Source organism: Bufo gargarizans, chromosome 7, assembly GCF_014858855.1.
Source record: "Bufo gargarizans isolate SCDJY-AF-19 chromosome 7, ASM1485885v1, whole genome shotgun sequence".
NCBI lineage: Eukaryota > Metazoa > Chordata > Amphibia > Anura > Bufonidae > Bufo > Bufo gargarizans.
This window is the reverse complement of record NC_058086.1, coordinates 174,501,737-174,516,496: the sequence shown is the minus strand read 5'-3', so window position 1 is coordinate 174,516,496 and position 14,760 is coordinate 174,501,737. Positions and strand designations below refer to the sequence as shown.

Here is a 14,760-nt window from a genome sequence, read left to right as displayed (position 1 = left end):
CACTAGTGGAGTGACAGGAGGAGGGGGAGCAGGGTTACTAGTGGGGTGACAGGAGGATGGGGGCTGGGTCACTAATGGGGTGACAGGAGGAGGTGGGAGCAGGGTCACTAGTGGGGTGACAGGAGGGGGGAGCAGGGTCACTAGTGGGGTGACAGGAGGAGGGGGGAGCAGGGTCACTAGTGGGTTGACAGGAGGAGGGAGCAGGGTCACTAGTGGGGTGACAGGAGGAGGGGGAGCAGGGTCACTAGTGGGGTGACAGAAGGAGGGGGAGCAGGGCCACTAGTGGGGTGACAGGAGGAGGGGGAGCAGGGCCACTAGTGAGGTGACAGGTGGAGGGGGGAGCAGGGTCACTAGTGGGCTGACAGGAGGAGGGGGGAGCAGGGTCACTAGTGGGGTGACAGAAGGAGGTGGGAGCAGGGTCACTAGTGGGGTGACAGGAGGAGGGTAGAGCAGGGTCACTAGTGGGGTGACAGGAGGAGGTGGGAGCAGGGTCACTAGTGGGGTGATAGGAGGAGGGGGGAGCAGGGTCCCTAGTGGGGTGACAGGAGGAGGGGGAGCAGGGTCACTAGTGGGGTGACAGGGGGAGGGGGGAGCAAGGTCACTAGTGGGGTGACAGGAGGAGGTGGGAGCATGGTCACTAGTGGGGTGACAGGAAGAGGGGGAGCAGGGTCACTAGTGAGGTGACAGGAGGAGGGGGGAGCAGGGTCACTAGTGGGGTGACAGGAGGAGGAGGGAGCAGGGTCACTAGTGGGGTGACAGAAGGAGGAGGGAGCAGGGTCACTAGTGGGGTGACAGAAGGAGGAGGGAGCAGGGTCACTAGTGGGGTGACAGAAGGAGGGGGGAGCAGGGTCACTAGTGGGGTGAGAGTAGGAGGGGGGAGCAGGGTCACTAGTGTGGTGACAGGAGAAGGGGGAGCAGGGTCACTAGTGGGGTGACAGGAAGAGGGGGAGCAGGGTCACTAGTGAGGTGACAGGAGGAGGGGGAGCAGAGTCACTAGTGGGGTGACAGAAGGAGGTGGGAGCAGGGTCACTAGTGGGGTGACAGGAGGAGGAGGGAGCAGGGTCACTAGTGGGGTGACAGAAGGAGGGGGGAGCAGGGTCACTAGTGGGGTGACAGTAGGAGGGGGGAGCAGGGTCACTAGTGTGGTGACAGGAGAAGGGGGAGCAGGGTCACTAGTGGTGTGACAGAGGGAGGGGGGAGCAGGGTCACTAGTGGGGTGACAGGAAGAGGGGGAGCAGGGTCACTAGTGAGGTGACAGGAGGAGGGGGAGCAGAGTCACTAGTGGGGTGACAGAAGGAGGTGGGAGCAGGGTCTCTAGTGTGGTGACAGGAGAAGGGGGAGCAGGGTCACTAGTGGGGTGACAGGAGGAGGTGGGAGCATGGTCACTAGTGGGGTGACAGGAAGAGGGGGAGCAGGGTCACTAGTGAGGTGACAGGAGGAGGGGGGAGCAGGGTCACTAGTGGGGTGACGGGGAGGGGGAAGCAGGGTCACTAGTGGGGTGACAGGGGGAGGGGGGGAGCAGGGTCACTAGTGGGGTGACAGGAGGAGGGGGAGCAGGGTCATTAGTAATAAACTTTTGAACTATGTCTTTTGCTGCTGTATGAACTACTACTCCCATTATCTATTCAGTAAAGTGAGACTTTGGGGGTCATTTATTAAGACCAGCGTTTTAGACGCCGGTCTTAATATTCCCTATAGCTGGTGGTGGATCGCCAAAGTAAAGTAGAGACGCTCTACATATCTGCGGTGGATCCACCACCACTTCTAAATGTAAGACGGCTTCCTTGCTATATTACATTTAGGCCTCTTTCACATGGGCGTCATGTTTTTGGCAATTTTTCCGCGCGAGTGCAAAACATTGTAATGCGTTTTGCACGCGCGTGAGAAAAATCGGCATGTTGTGCAGATTGTATTATTTTCCCTTATAACATGGTTATAAGGGAAAATAGTAGCATTCTTAATACAGAATGCATAGTACAATAGCGTTGGAAGGGTCAAAAAAAAATTAAAATAATTTAACTCACCTTAGGCTACTTTCACACTAGCGTTCGATCGGATCCGTTCTGAACGGATCCGATCATATTAATGCAGACGGAGGCTCCGTTCAGTACGGATCCGTCTGCATTAATAACTTAGAAAAAATTCTAAGTGTGAAAGCAGCCTGAGCGGATCCGTTCAGACTTTCAATGTAAAGTCAATTGGGGACGGATCCGCTTGAAGATTGAGCCATATGGGGACATCTTCAAGCGGATCCGTTCCCATTGACTTACATTGTAAGTCTGAACGGATCCGCTCGCCTCCGCACGGCCAGGCGGACAGCTGAACGCTGCAAGCAGCGTTCAGCTGTCCGCCTGTCCGTGCGGAGGCGAGCGGAGCGGAGGCTGAACGCCGCCAGACTGATGCAGTCTGAGCGGATCCGCTCCATTCAGACTGCATCAGGGCTGGACGGAGGCGTTCGGGTCCGCTCGTGAGCTCCTTCAAACGGAGCTCACGAACGGACCTATGAACGCTAGTGTGAAAGTAGCCTTAATCCACTTGTTCGCGCAGCCCGGCTTCTCTTCTGTCTTCTTCTTTGAGGAATAGGTCCTTTGATGGCGTCACTGCCCTCATCACATGATCCATCACATGATCTTTTACCATGGTGTTGGATCATGTGAGAGACCATGTGAGGAGCGTAGTGACGTCACCACAGGTCCTTTTCCTGAGCACAGCAAAGATGAAGACAGAAGGAGATGCCGGGCTGCGCGAGCAAGTGGATTAAGGTGAGTTAAATTATTTTTTATATTTTTTTAACCCCTCCAGCCCTATTGTACTATGCATTCTGTATTCAGAATGCTATTATTTTCCCTTATAACCATGTTATAAGGGAAAATAATAATGATCGGGTCCCCATCCAGATCGTCTCCTACTAACCGTGCATGAAAATCGCACTGCATCCGCACTTGCTTGCGGATGCTTGCGATTTTAACGCAGCCCCATTCACTTCTATGGGGCCTGCGTTGTGTGGAAAACGCACAAAGAGGAGCATGCTGCGATTTTCACGCAACGCACAAGTGATGCGTGAAAATCACCACTATGTGCACAGCCCCATAGAAATGAATGGGTCCGGATTCAGTGCGGGTGCAATGCGTTCACCTCATGCATCGCACCCGCGCGGAAATCTCGCCTGTGTGAAAGGGGCCTTAGACCATTTTCCACGCCTAAACCAGGCCCATCCATTCCCTGCCCACCCCACACCCCCTTTTTTAGACCTAGAGTGACCAGGGAAAAATCAGAGATTGCGGCGCAAATCTGCACCAGACATACGCCCAATAAAGTAATTGACCGCTTTTATGTTTTGCAAATAAACAAGGCCTGATCACTGTTTCTTACAGTACACAAGGGCTCCCCAACTGTCACTGGGCAGGAACCCAGTAAGGGAGTTCCCTGAATTAAGAAAGGGTGTGCCCTCTTTTCACTGTGCGCAGCCTGGAGAGTGCCAGAGGGAAGATTGCTACCATGAACTGTGAGTACTACTACCACTATCAGGGTTGCCACCACCACTCCCCTCCTGACGTCATGCATTGTGGGCCTGACATTTTGGCCTGTGCCATCAAGTGCAGAATTGTGGAAGCATCTGAATTAGCTGGATGACTGTGCTGAGATTCACTACAGTAAAGGCTTATAGAAAACTGTAAAAGCAGACGTGTTAATGGTGAATATTTACCTCTAAGCATCCAGGCATTTTCTGAAAGAACATGAGAAAGGCGGATGAGTTGAAAAGTTACCATAGACTTACTTTTAATCATTATATAACATATTCCACAGTGCTGTACAGAGATTGTCATCACTCACATCTATGTGTACGAGGCGAGGAGCCGTCCCCTCTCCTAACATGTCTGATGTACTAACTACTTGCATCCCCTATGTAATAACAATTCTGGAGCCTCTATTCTTATGACTCTATAATATGCCATCCCTTTATTATTCCTGCTAAAAGTTATGAAAGAATTAGCAGTTTGAAATGAAGGTCCAGCTGGGTGTTACCAGTTGTGGGTGTGTCCCTGCACTGTTTGACACTGGCAGCGCTGATTGGATAATGTCAGGCTATGCAGCAACCCCCCCCCCCCAACTGGTAGCACCCATCCGGACCTTCATTTCAAACTGCTGGCATTACATGGGGAATGCCAGGAGAGGTAACAGGTCCTCTTTAATAAGCACATGTGAGACTGGCCTATGACAGACGAAGACTGTGTATACCAACATAAGGCATTCCTAATTTCCTTGTTGTTTTTGACCAGTTTCATTGGCAAGCTCTAGCATATCATGTCCGTGAGCAGATCATTCCCACAGCTCTTAGGCTACTTTCACACATGTGTCTTGGCATTTCAGTTTTGAGATCCGGAAGAGGATCTCCAAACCATGCCAAAATGGTTCCGTTTGGCCCCATGCATTTTGAATGGAAAGAGATCCGTTCAGGATGCCTTCTGTCCCGTCAGCATTCCGTCTTGTGACCGGACACAAAACTGGATCCGTCATTGAAAACAATGTAAGTCAATGGTGGCGGTTCATTTTTTTAAGGATCCTAATGTATTTATGATCCGGTTTGTTCCGTTTCGATTTCACACAACTGCATCCTAACGGAAGGGATGTATCCTGATGTGTAGTAAAAACTGAATCGTTTTGGTCAGGATTTGAGTTCCTCTGCCGGATCCCAAAACCTGACACCAAAACGCATATGGAAAAGTAGCCTTATTCTGGTATATGGTCATTATCTCCTCTTTCTGTCCCTGCATAACAACCTCCCCTTAGGGCTCTTTCACACGAGCGGATGCCATGCGTGTCATCCGCAGCGTGAATGACAGCCAAGCCATCCGCTCGTGTGAAGCAGCCCTTATACTCAGTTAATATGCGGCTTAGGCGGGGTACAGAATTTCCTTAAATCAGGGGTGCACAACCTGCGGCCCGGGGGCCACATGCGGCCCTCGATACCATTCTGTGCGGCCCCCAAACATCTGGTAAAAGACATGTATGTCTATGTCTTATGGCTTTTTACATGTATAATTTATGTATTCTCCTATTAGATGGGAGTCCTGGAACTGTAACTAAACATTTATAGAATAAACTGTAAGTTCAATATGCCAAAAATACAGTATTTCAGTTGGTAATACCCCTTAAAGTTTTATTTCCGGCCCTTGGAATTGGTTCAGGCTGACAATGTGGCCCCCAATCAGAAAAGGTTGTGCACCACTGCCTTAAATAGACCAGTCCTGTATGGAGACTTAGGCCTCTTTCATACGACCGTATGGCTTTTTCAGTGTTTTGCAGTCCATTTTTCACGGATCTGTTGTTCCGTTTTTCACGGATCCGTTGTTCAGTTTTTTTTTTACGTTGTGTTTCCGTTTCTGTACCGTTTTTCCCTATGGTACATACAGTATACAGCAATTACATTAAAAAAATTGGGCTGGGCATAACATTTTCAATAGATGGTTCTGCGAAAACACAACGGATACGGAAGACATACGGATGCATTTCCGTATGTGTTCTGTTTTTTTTTTTGCGGACCCATTGACTTGAATGGAGCCACAGAACATGATTTGCGGGCAATAATTGGACATGTTATATCTTTCAATGGAACGGAAAAACAAAAATACGGAAACGGAATGCATACGGAGCACATTCATTTTTTTTTGCGGAACCATTAAAATGAATGGTTCCGTAAACGGAAAAAAAAACGGTCGTGTGAAAGAGGCCTAACTGGAGGCACTCCAGGGTGTGTTGACTTATTGGCAGTTCTCTGTGGGAAACAAATATGCCAAGATGGATCTCCCTAGAAAGAGAACCATCTCACTAGCGCCACCTCTTGGAAGTGGTTCATTATGAGTCAAGATCTGACTTTCCAACAAATCTGAGAAAACAGCCAGGCTAGATATCTATCCGTAGACGGATTTTTCGGGGTGCTTGTCCCTCGTCAGTATGGTTCTCTTTCTTGGGAGATACCTCTTTGCTTACTCAGGTTATATGATAATGTAGCAGGAGTAAAGAGCCTGTTCTAGAGCCTTCACTTTTGCAAGCCTTCTTCCCAGGGTATGCTTTAGGCTACATGCACACGGCAGTGGTTTTTTGCAGCCTCCGTTCCGTTTTTTTTGCGGATCTGATGGTTTCCTATTCATTTCTATGGATCCGTTAAAAATGCAGTGGACTCATCCATTTGTTGTCCCCGTCCGCTGTCCGTGTTTCACGTCCGCAAAGAAAATATGGTATGTCCTATTCTTGTCCGCAAAAAACAGTTTGCGGACCCATAGAAGTCAATGGGTCCGCAAAAAATGCGAAAGACCAACGGAAGCCATCCGTATGTCATCCGCATCAGTTTTTTTTGCGGATGGTCGCTGAGAAACCTGTACATATTAAATTTCAAGAATTACAGCCTTCAGTTTTTTTTATGGACCGCAAAAAAAACCTGAAGGCACGGAAACACAACTTACAAAATTTGCGGACAAACGGAACGGATGTGGATGTAAAAAAAACAGGAACACGGATCCGCTATTTGCATGTAGCCTTATAGAAATAACATTTTTTTTTGTAAACCCTTGTATTTTGAGGAAGCAAAGCGAGAATTTGGGAGCAAAAGATTCTTCTCATGTCTATAGTTCAATAGGGTTAGAAACAGGCAAACATGGAAGTTGTCCCTCCTACAGGCTCGACTGTGTGAAGCCTGTTGCCGTACTGCGGACCACATTTGCGGATCCGCAATACACGGGCACCGTTCCATGTGCATTCCGCATCACGGATGCGGACCCATTCGTTTCAATGGGTCTGCAAAGCCGGAGATGCGGAACGGAAGAACGGAACACTGCAAAGTCCTTTCTGGGGTTCCGTTCCGTGCCTCTGCACTGTAAAAAAGATAGAACTTGCTCGATCTTTTTGCAGAATGGACGGATCGCGGACCCATTCAAGTGACAGCCAGTGGTAGCAAAAGCGTTAACTTATACATATTTCACACTGGATAACCTGTTAAATAAGTTGTTCATGTTATTTCGGTCATGTTTGTGGATACCTAATCATTTTTTTTCTTGCTTTTATGTAAAGTATGTGCAATAAAATGTATTTAATGATAAAAAATTATATTTTTTATTTTTTGTAAGCTTTTTTTATTTCAAATTTTTACATTACTTTAATACATTATGCTCAGTGTTTCTATGGCACAGGCTGTGGTTAAGACAACACTACCAGGGTTACTGAATTTACAGTCGCGGGGGCCTTTCTAGGTCCCCAGGTCTGACTGGAGGCTTTACTCAGCCACGATCAGATCATTGGGGGACCCAATCATAGGGGGAAATCATACTGCTGCAATCAAAGGGTCACCAGTTGGGATTGGAGCCTCTGATCCTGGCTGTAGAACAAACTAAAAAGACAGGGTGGCATTAGCACGAGGTGCTCAAACCCACATGCAGTTGTGCATATACAGTCATGTGAAAAAATTAGGACACCCTTTGAAAGCATGTGGTTTTTTGTAACATTTTTAATAAAAGGTTATTTCATCTCCGTTTCAACAATACAGAGAGATTAAAGTAATCCAACTAAACAAAGAAAACTGAAGAAAAGTCTTTTCAAGATCTTCTGTAAATGTCATTCTACAAAAATGCCTATTCTAACTGAGGAAAAAGATAGGACACCCTCACATGTATTCCCTCTTAAATTGGCTCAGATCTCACACAGGTATATCACACCAGGTGCACATAATTAGTAGATCGTTACTCTGCATGTTGAATGAGGCTTGCCCTATTTAAACCTCAGACATTTAGTTTGGTGTGCTCCTGACTGTTGAAGTGAGAGTGAGCACCATGGTGAGAGCAAAAGAGCTGTCAGAGGACTTCAGAAAAAAGATTGTAGCAGCCTATGAGTCTGGGAAGGGATTTAAAAAGATCTCAAAAGATTTTGAAATCAGCCATTCCACTGTCCGGAAGATAGTCTACAAGTGGAGGGCTTTCAAAACAACTGCCAACATGCCCAGGACTGGTCGCCCCAGCAAGTTCACCCCAAGAGCAGACCGCAAGATGCTAAAAGAGGTCTCCAAAAACCCTAAAGTGTCATCTCGAGAACTACAGCAGGCTCTGGCTACTGTTGATGTAGAAGTACATGCCTCTACAATCAGAAAGAGACTGTACAAGTTTAACTTGCATGGGAGGTGTGCAAGGAGGAAACCTTTGCTTTCCAAGAGAAACATTGAGGCCAGACTGACATTTGCCACAGATAAAGTTGACAAAGACCAGGACTTCTGGAATAATGTTCTTTGGACAGATGAGTCCAAAATTGAATTATTTGGACACAACAGCAGAGGACATGTTTGGCGTAAACCAAACACAGCATTCCAAGAAAAGAACCTCATACCAACTGTGAAGCATGGAGGTGGAAGTGTCATGGTTTGGGGCTGCTTTGCTGCAGCAGGACCTGGTCAGCTCACCATCATAGAATCCACGATGAATTCTACTGTGTATCAGAAGGTGCTTGAAGAACATGTGAGACCATCAGTTAGAAAATTAAAGCTGAAGCGGAACTGGACCATGCAACATGACAATGACCCAAAACATACTAGTAAATCAACCAAAGATTGGCTGAAAAAGAAGAAATGGAGAGTCCTGGAATGGCCAAGTCAAAGTCCAGATTTGAATCCCATTGAGATGCTGTGGGGTGACTTGAAAAGGGCTGTACGTGCAAGAAACCCCTCAAACATCTCACAGCTGAAAAAGTTCTGCATTGAGGAGTGGGGTAAAATTTCCTCAGACCGATGTCGAAGACTGGTAGATGGCTACAAGAACCGTCTCACTGCAGTTATTTCAGCCAAAGGAGGTAACACTCGCTATTAGGGGCAAGGGTGTCCTATCTTTTTCCTCAGTTAGAATAGGCATTTTTGTAGAATGACATTTACAGAAGATCTTGAAAAGACTTTTCTTCAGTTTTCTTTGTTTAGTCGGATTACTTTAATCTCTCTGTATTGTTGAAACGGAGATGAAATAACCTTTTATTAAAAATGTTACAAAAAACCACATGCTTTCAAAGGGTGTCCTAATTTTTTCACATGACTGTATACAGGGGAGCAAATCCTGCACTTGTGGCCCGTTGCTAATGGCGATCCCCAGCAAAATGCATACGGTGGAGGATGCCCGCGGCGAACCACAAGTACCACAATAGACATCTCACACATGGTAACAAGTGCGGATGTCATAATCAATATAACAAAACAATAGCAAAAGACAGGTGCACTCTGCAGTCTCACTAAACCCTCAAACTGATTTTAAAATTGAGAGATTAGTCAACATGTCCTACGGTGTAGAACATGTCTAAGCCTGTGAGGCCTGGGCCATATCAGCCAGCCTTGAGTGGGACTCGCATGGTTACATGCTGAAGGTAACTGGTGATCTGTTTGTGAGTTGGCCTCATGCTCCTGTAATTTGCCCACTGGCTCCTGGCATTGCCCATACGGCTCAGGTAGGAGAGCGTTAGGTCCCGGGCTACTTGAGAAACCCTGGCTGTAGAACCAAAGAAAAGCTGCTCTAAGAACCAGAGCTCTTAGTTGTAGTTCGCAGGAGTGCTCACTGAAGTGGTCTGCTCTCTCTAGAACAGTGATGACAAAAGACAGTGGGTGGTCCTTAAAAGGGTTTTCCAAGATTTTTTTTTACTGATGACCTATCTTCTGATGACCTATCTTCTGGATAGGTCATCAGTATCTTATTGGTGGGGGTCGGACATCTGGGACCTCTGCTGCTCAGCTGTTTTAAGAAGGCAGCGGCACTCCTGTGAGCGCCACCGCCTTCTCGCAGTTCACCAAGCACAGCGCTGTACATTGTATAGTGGTTGTGCTTGGTAAAACACTCAGCCCCATTCACTTGAATGGGGCAGAGCTGTTCCTATTTATTGTCATTGACCTAAGAAAAAGCAGAGAGAAGTCTGCGGCGGTTGCAGGAGTGCCGGCCTTCTCTAACTGTTAATCAGTGGGGGTCCCGGGTGTCGGATCCCAAAGAATCTCGCAAAACCACTTAAAACGCTTTCCAAAAAAAAAGATGTGACTGCTGATTTTATAATGCTGCCGGCACATTATTTAAAAAGAATGTGTTATTAGAATTTCAGTCAATTTTCTACATTAAACATATTTTTATGATATTTTACATTTTGTATCTATTTTAACTATATTTTAAAAATCGTGCAGTTTTTACAATAACTAGGAGGCCTCATAATCAACAGAAATTTCCTGTTCTGTAGAGATCAGTTTTTTTTTCATCAGAGGCTGGATAACAATGTAAGATATCACTATAGATAACTCAGGATTCACCATTCACAATAGTGGATAATCACAGCTCATGTTCTCCCCCTCCCTGCGCAATGACTTTTGTACAGGCCTCAGAGCATGCGTACAACACTCTGCCATAGTAATCAATAAACATTTCCGGTCTACAGGTTTCTATGACATATTTCTGAATGAAGTTAAAAACTGCTCAGGCAAGATGGCAGCTCCCACAATCATGTGCAGAATGTAGTATAAAAAATGTACAACCAAGAAATGAAATTAAATTAAAAAAAGAATATTTTTAAATATTTGGTTGTAATTATTTAAAAAAATATATGAAGGTGATACATTTCCTTTAAGTATGTTGTGGATTACTGATAAATCTCATTGTCTAGGATGAGACACCAAGTATTAGAGATTAGCGAAGTTTTAGAAAATTTGATTTGGCTGCTTTGCCGAATTTTACAAAAAAATTTGCTTAGTGACGAATTACTTAGTCAAGAATCGCATTTTTTTTTAAAGTAGCAGCTGCCATTACAGGGAGCTGCGATAGCGCCACCCCCATCATTGTACCCCTCAGATGCCGCGTTCATACATGATTGTGACATCTAAGTCTAAAAACAGTGTTAGATGAACATAAAAAATTAAATCAAACTTCAAAATCATACTTACCTCCTCCATTTGCTCATGACATCATATGTCACCATGCACGGGATTTCAGCCAAGATCTTCAATCAAGATGGCGGTGGCCGGCTCGTCACAAGTAAATGGAGGAGGTAAGTTAGATTTTTTTCTTTTTTTACACTATTTCAGGTTAAATTGATTCATTACCTCGAAGCATGAGGAAATTCGGCTTCACAGCGAATCGAATTTAACCTGAAATTCGGATCAAAAACCCACTTCGCTAGACTCGCTCATCTCTATCAAGTATAACATGGTTGAATACACACCACGTCATTAGAGAATGATGATATTGCCAAAGTAAAATAATATTGTTTTTTTTTTAAAGATAATTCTGAGAATTTGTTCCTACCTTAGATGGCCCGTCCACACAGTTTATAATCTTGTTCACCTGTAAAGCAAAAAGAAATACATTTGAATGATTCATTTAGTAAGGAAGAGGAGGCCATGTCCGAAGTTTATATTCACTTTAACTCCTTTAAAGGGGTTGTACGGGAATACATCATTTGTAACAAACCCTGGACTGAAAGATGGAGACACGGGAGCAGGACTGGAGTGGCGGGGAGGAGGCTGAACTTTTCATTTGGGGAGGTAGGATGTTGGCACCTGACGGAAATGATGTATTTACAGACAAATAAGTTATTCAATAAAATGTATCTGTATAGCGCCACTTATTTGCACATGCTCAGATTCATCTTTTGACTGCCTCCTGAGCTGTGGAAAGGAAAGAACTGAAGCAGAAAAGACACGCCCCCTGAGCTGCAGCAAAAAAGACACTCCCCTGAGCTGCAGCAGAAAAGACACTCCCCTGAGCTGCAGCAGAAAAGACACTCCCCTGAGCTGCAGCAGAAAAGACACTCCCCTGAGCTGCAGCAGAAAAGACACTCCCCTGAGCTGCAGCAGAAAAGACACTCCCCTGAGCTGCCAGCTTGCTATAAATCAAAGCAATGAATAGGGAGATCTCTGGATCCATGTGAGGTGAGGGCTGGTACTAGCTTAATAGTATAAGATGCCTGATTTTCATTTTTTACATTAGTCATGGGATAACCATTTTAAGAACATGGCGATTTTCTTTTAACATTTTCAACTGTGCATTACATAAGCCATACCTTTTTCGCTTTTGCCATCAAAAAAGCCATGTGGGATAAAAAAAATCTGATTATTCTATTGTTTGCAAGCGGAAAAATGAGATGTGTGCTTTTGCTCAATTATTTTTTCAAACATGCCACCCTTGCTCATATAGTAGTATTGCTGTGTGTTTGTGATTTATATCAGGCTGGCAGAGGAGTGTCTTTTCTGCTGCGGCTCAGGGGGTGTGTCCCTTCTGCTGCAGCTCTCTCCCTATCACAGCTCAGGAGGCAGTTGAAGGATGACACTGAGCATGTGCAGCCTTCTCAGTGAGCCGGACAAAGAAACAAGAAAAAACAAACAGCAGGTGGCGCTATACAGCTATATTTTATTGAATAACTCAGTGGCTATGCTAAATTCTTTATTATATGCAATAACAAAAGTATTCAGATCCAAGCGTTGGTTTGGAAACTGTAGAATATTTGTCGTGGGACAACCCCTTTAAGCTGCCCATAATGCAATGTTAAAGGGGACGTTTAGTATTAGACAAACATGGCTGTTTCCATCCAAAATCAGTGGCACTCCTGTCTAGTGGTTGTATGTGATGTTGCTGCTCAGTCCTATTCACTGAGACAACCCATGGACAGGTGTGACCCGGTTTTTGTTATTGGTATGGAATAAGTCATTTCTGTGGAGGCCTGCTATTTCATGGACCTTCAGAAGCCCATTGTGGTGAGGAGCACGATGTGGACATAAAACAGCGCGATTTAAGGAAACGTATTGAATAATGAACTTACTATTTTGCTAAGGCATTTCACGATGGGTTTGGTTAATTTTATTTTATTCTAGAGAGATGGAAGATATAAGTTATTCATCAATAAGTCATTGTAAAGTCAGGAGACAGACTGCTGCTTACTAAACACTAAACATCTTTCATTGTGTTTTCAGAACATCATTGATTATTTGGTGTCACCAGGGATCAGAAAACTTTGAATACAAAATGAGTATAAACACTCTAGGAAATCATAAAGATACATAATTACATCATTTGGCGACATGTTCTAATGTTATCAAAATCAAAACAACTATTTATTAGTAAAGGGGGAAGTCCGTCTGGACAACCTTTTTTCAGATGAGCAGGTTTGTCAGAGATCCTGCTCACGGGGCCCCCATCATCACCCAGCTGACGGTATCGCACACAGTTCATACACTGAATGGGTGTCTAATTTCCATTGCACACCAGCAATTGTCCAGAGCTGAGAACTGTGCTGGATTCAGATCTTGGTTCAACCAAAAGTGCAGGATCCAAGCTGGGGGGGGGGGGGGGGGGGGGGATCCTCTCTTTCTGCCTTTCATTGCTGGTGGTCTGAGTGCTGAGACCCCCACCTATCTCTAGAACCAGGATAGCGATGCTCTCACATAGCACGTTCTATCTCTTCGCTGCAGGAGAAGGAAGTGATACTGGCCCATAGACTTCTATTGAGCTCATCTCCTGTAGCGAGTGCGTCCTTCTCTCCCCTGGTTCTAGCAATCAGTGGGGGTCTTGGCGCTCAGACCCCACTGATCAAAACCTTAGATATGCTACTATGAAATATAAAAAGTTATGTAAAAGCTCAGTTGTCCAAGATGATTAAATAAGTCAGACAAGCCCTAGTATTGCTTAAAATAATAAGTCATGCACAGTGACGTGGACATAGCCAAACACTGTCCTCACCGCTAGACAACTGAGGAGACAGATTGGCTGCAGTGGTCACATGCCGTATACCTGCACGCCCCCGCTGTAGTATGTAAAGAAGCAGGAGGAGGAGCGGACCAGGGCCGCAGACAACAGAGCTGGAGAAAGGGGTGAGTATATCATGATTTTTATTTTAAGCATTTGTAGTGGTTGTCAGAGATTTTTTAGTTATCGTGGACAACCCCTGTAACACACCCTAATTGAAAATTTAGGAAGGAAGAGAGTGTCCGAGCCAAGCCTTTATATCAAACAGATGGAAATGACAGATAGAAATGACGTAGGGTGTACAATACTATTGACCCAGACACACACATCTGCATTCATGTAATAAAGTAGCTTCATACAAGTGGTAAACGCAACTTACCAAAAACATGGTCAATGCTTTTACAATGTCATCTAGTTTCTCGTCTGAACCAGCCTGAAAGAAAGAAAGAGAGAGAGGGAGAAAGAAAGGAAGGAAGGAAGGAAGAACAGTTATTACAAAAGAAGGGAACAGTACACATTATTTTGAGTTGAGATTATAATATGACAAATTATATTAAAGGGAACATGTCACACTGAGCATGGCGTCCTATCTGCTGGCAGTATGTTACAGGAGGAGCTGAGCAGGTTGATATATCATTTTTTGGGGAAAATATACAGCAGACTCTATGTTCAACGAGACAGGTTCCCTCTAAGTTCCCAAGTGGGACAAACTCTTTGGGTGCTTAAGGATCCCTTTAAGAAGAATCTATTGCACTTTACCTAAGTACCGTATAATCCCACTAACATCAGTGTCCATAGTACTACCATAATACCCAGGTATCACTGTTTTGTTGAAGATCTTGGTAGGGGGTACAGGTCTCCTTGTGGAGATTAGTCAAGGTCACCATATATTATAAGGGGGTTCCTTGTTAGAGCAGAGCGCTCATATGGACATCATACAGAGGGAGTGTAGCTGGCCAGCTAAGACCTGTCCTAGGTCGCTAGTATAGCTTATATGTGTATACAGCTAGATCTGCCAATAGCCTTA

At 45.2% G+C, this 14,760-nt stretch overlaps 1 long non-coding RNA gene across 1 annotated transcript; it reads right to left on the bottom strand.

Moving 5' to 3' along the window:
* Positions 1 to 3,706: 3,706 nt before the first annotated feature.
* Positions 3,707 to 14,172, bottom strand: LOC122943638. The gene is made up of 4 exons (XR_006390884.1): positions 14,113 to 14,172; positions 12,811 to 12,858; positions 11,298 to 11,336; positions 3,707 to 3,727 (listed from the first exon to the last, which is right to left on the bottom strand). It is a non-coding gene; the product is annotated as an uncharacterized LOC122943638 (long non-coding RNA).
* Between the last annotated feature and the right edge of the window lie 588 nt (positions 14,173 to 14,760).